General features: G+C 37.6%; 1 protein-coding gene across 1 annotated transcript in view; it reads left to right on the plus strand.

Annotated features, from left to right (window-relative positions):
* LOC123962836 (histone H3) overlaps positions 1-3,645 on the plus strand; it is a 20,392-nt gene that overhangs the window by 16,139 nt on the left and 608 nt on the right. The gene's annotated exons all lie outside the window — the stretch shown is intronic.

A 3,645-nucleotide genomic window follows, 5' to 3' on the forward strand; every position in this document is an offset into this window, starting at 1 on the left:
GTTTTCTGCTCTGTGGTGCAGTGTTCTCATGACCCCTAGCTTGTGCTCCAGTGGGTGGTGGGAATCGAACAGTAGGTATTGGTCTGTGTGTGTGGGTTTTCTGTAAACACCAATCTGCAGGCTCCTGTCCTCTTCAATGTGTACAGCGCAGTCCAGGAAGGCCAAACTGTTGTTGTGAACATCTTCTCGTGTGAACTTGATGTTACTGTCCACAGAGTTGATGTGTTCTGTGAAGGCTTGCACTTCCTGGCTTTTAATTTTGACCCAGGTGTCGTCCACACATCTGTACCAGTGGCTCGGTGCTGTTCCTCTGAAGGAGTTGAGGGCTTTATTCTCCACTTCTTCCATGTAGATGTTTGCCACAATCGGGGATACCGGTGAGCCCGTAGCATAGTCTTAACGACTGTCGTCACAGCAACAAGGAACACTAACGAACCAGCGGTATCGATGACCCGGGCCAACGACCCCACTGAGGTTAAATAGCTGAGTTTCCCTGCCAGTCAGTCAGAACTGAAGAAATCCTTTGGATGAGGGACGAAACGTCTTCCAGTATCTTCAACCAAGTCCAGTTGCCCTTGATTTTAACCTTCGTTGGATATGCAGATTTTGGTTTTACTACATTCAGGGCTTATTCATTATAGCAATGCTGTGAAGTCAATTTTGTAGGATTTCACTGTCTTATAAGTGAATCTCTTTTCTTTACAAACATAATGTTGTAATTGTCCATAAATACGTTTAAGTATGACAACGAGTCATTGGAATGGTTTAGTTATATTACCCAGCTCTGTGGGTATTATATTGTGTTGTTTTCATGAGCCCGAGCCCACGTGTGTGTTTGTATTCCCTTATTTCAATAATAGGTTGATTTTAATATTCTAAAAAAAAGTCAATACATAAGAATACAGTTAATAAAATGTCTGATGTTGACAGTTATTGGGAGCTTGAGTGGCCCACCTGTCACCTGAGGAAGTTGGAGGCTGATTGAGAGCCTTTTTGTTAGTGATAGATCAATCTGTCTTACTCATTTCAGAGTGTGGTTGTATTTTTTAGTGTATGGTTTACATTTTAGTACTTGACTCCAACTTTATACAGGACTGGGGCCACATCTGCAGCGTACTTGGCTTGTAACAGTAAAACATCTGAACTGATTTTTTTTTGTCTTGCCAACAGATGTATTTTAAACTCTCATGTTTAAGCTTTAGTTAAGACACCACAGCTACAACAAATAAATGATGGAAAAAAGCAACACTTAATATATTAGCAAATGTTTAATTTTGTCCTAAATAATGCCACTCACTGCAGCTCTCTGTGGGCTTTGGTCCACACGAGCAGCTTGGTTTGCTACAGCAGAACAGATTAAATCCCCTTTCTTTCCCATTCTGACACTCGGTTTGACCTCCACTTTTCACACACTTGCCCATGTTTCCTCCTTCTAACACATCAACTCTGAGGACAAAATGTTCACTTGCTGTCTAATATATCCCACCCACTGACAGGTGCCATTGTTAACGAGATAATCAGTGTTATTCACGTCACCTGTCAGTGGCAGTGGTGGACAAAGTATTTAGATTCTTTACTTAAATAAAAGTACTAATACCACACTGTAAAAGCACACTGTTACAAATAAAAGTTTGGCACTGAAAATGTCACTTAAAGTAGTAAAAGTGCAGTAAAATGTCCCCTGTGACTTTTACAGTAGTAAACTTATATCATGAGAGTTTGTTACTCATACATTCACGTAAAAGCAGGATCTCATTGCTGTAGTTATTGAGCTGAAGCTCATTCTGAACAAATTTGTATCTGACTACAACTAATAATGATTCTCAGTATAGATTTATCTGCTGATTATTTTTTCCATTCATTTTTCAATTGATTGTTTGTAATGGTTATGAAAATTGTGAGAAATGACGGCACAGCTACCCAGAGCCCAAATAATGTTGGTTTTGTCAGATAAATGTAGTAAGTAAAAAGTACAATATCTCCCTCTGAGATGAGGTGGAGTAGAAGTAGAAAGTGGCATCAATCTCTAATTTGTAATAAAACAAGAAATTCCTTGTCAGGTGCTGGTAGACAGCAGGACAAGGCTCTGAAAAATTAGAATAAAACAAGCACTGATCTGACTCTACTGCATTTATTGTGAGCGAGGGGTTTCGCCCATTGCTTCTTCAGGCTCACACAGTGTGTAGTAACCTCTCATTTGTACTTAAGTCCAGTACTTGAGTAAATGTACTTGGTTACTGTCCACCGCTGGTCAGTGTTACTTGTACTCAGTTTTTATGTCTTTAGAAATTCAGTTACCTGCTGAACACTCTACATCAGTATTTACTTTATTACCTTGGTGGACGGGGTTTTATTCAAATTGTGATCTCTCTCTCACTCACTCACTCACTCACTCACTCACTCACTCACTCACTCACTGACTCAATTTAGTTTTATTGGCATGAATGTATAGCAACAATACTACCAAAGCTATATATAAAGTCCACAAAGACAATTAATTTAATACATTTCATTAGATAAGGAAATAAAACATAAAAAGTTGTGTTTGTGTGTGTTAATACTAAATAAAATAATAACAATAAAAACTATGTGTATATAAATATTCCTTAAAAATAAATATTTAAAATAAGTTAAACGTGTGTGTTAGTATGTTAGAAAATGAAAATAATGTATTAAATGAAAATAAATAAAACAATAAAATAAACTAAGTAAATGACACAGTGTGTGTGTATATAATATACACAATATGTAGAATGTAACATTAAAAAATTAAAATAAAATGAATGGATAAAACTGTTTATCTGTGTGTGTATTAATAAGCAAAAAAACTAAAATCAATTCATTAGTTCATAAAAAAAGATCAGTATCAAGTGTGAGATTTCAAAACACAACAATTACTAAAATATCATACAATGAAAATAATAATAATTTGTCTAAGTTTCCACAGGTTGTCCTCACTTCATGGCATGATGAGATATATTTTGCAGCAATTATTTGACATTTGGGCATTTCTCCCAGTAAATAGGGGAGTTTCTGTGTGTCTGATATAAATATGAATTCGGGGAATATTTGGGAAAAGTTCTCTCTCTCTTTCTAAGCACCACTAAAACTTGGTGTGGAGTTAATATGACTGATACATGCCGCCACATTAGTTTGTGTTATACCCTTCCACAAGAAAAAAACTTTTACATGACAGCAAACTTTAAAAGCTGTGACGTGAATACAGCTACTAACTAGCTAGAGCACTTCTGGTTGTCATGGTGATGATAACCACACCCCCATTCTATGATAATAACAATAATGATGATGATGATGAACATTCTTCCTGTTTCACAGGTAAGTCTTCTGTTATAAATAAATCCCTGATATTAGCTTGACCTTCTCTCCTCTGATGGCGCATTAGCTGCTATCAGCACCAACAATAAAGTCCCGGGGTCCAAACCCCAAACTTGGAAACTTGACGCCGCACTGCTTCATCGCGCTCTCCTGATTGGGTAAAACCAAGCAGGTGATTAATGAACAGGTAGCCCTCTGGTATATAAATCAGGTCTCATTAAACTGTGTTTGCGGATCGTTGTAGGTGTTGAAGATGTCCCAGAGGAAGAAGCAGCAGCGTAGCGGCAAAGTGAAGTCCGGTGGGGCCCG

This window comes from Micropterus dolomieu, linkage group LG23 (genome assembly GCF_021292245.1).
Source record: "Micropterus dolomieu isolate WLL.071019.BEF.003 ecotype Adirondacks linkage group LG23, ASM2129224v1, whole genome shotgun sequence".
Taxonomy (NCBI): domain Eukaryota; kingdom Metazoa; phylum Chordata; class Actinopteri; order Centrarchiformes; family Centrarchidae; genus Micropterus; species Micropterus dolomieu.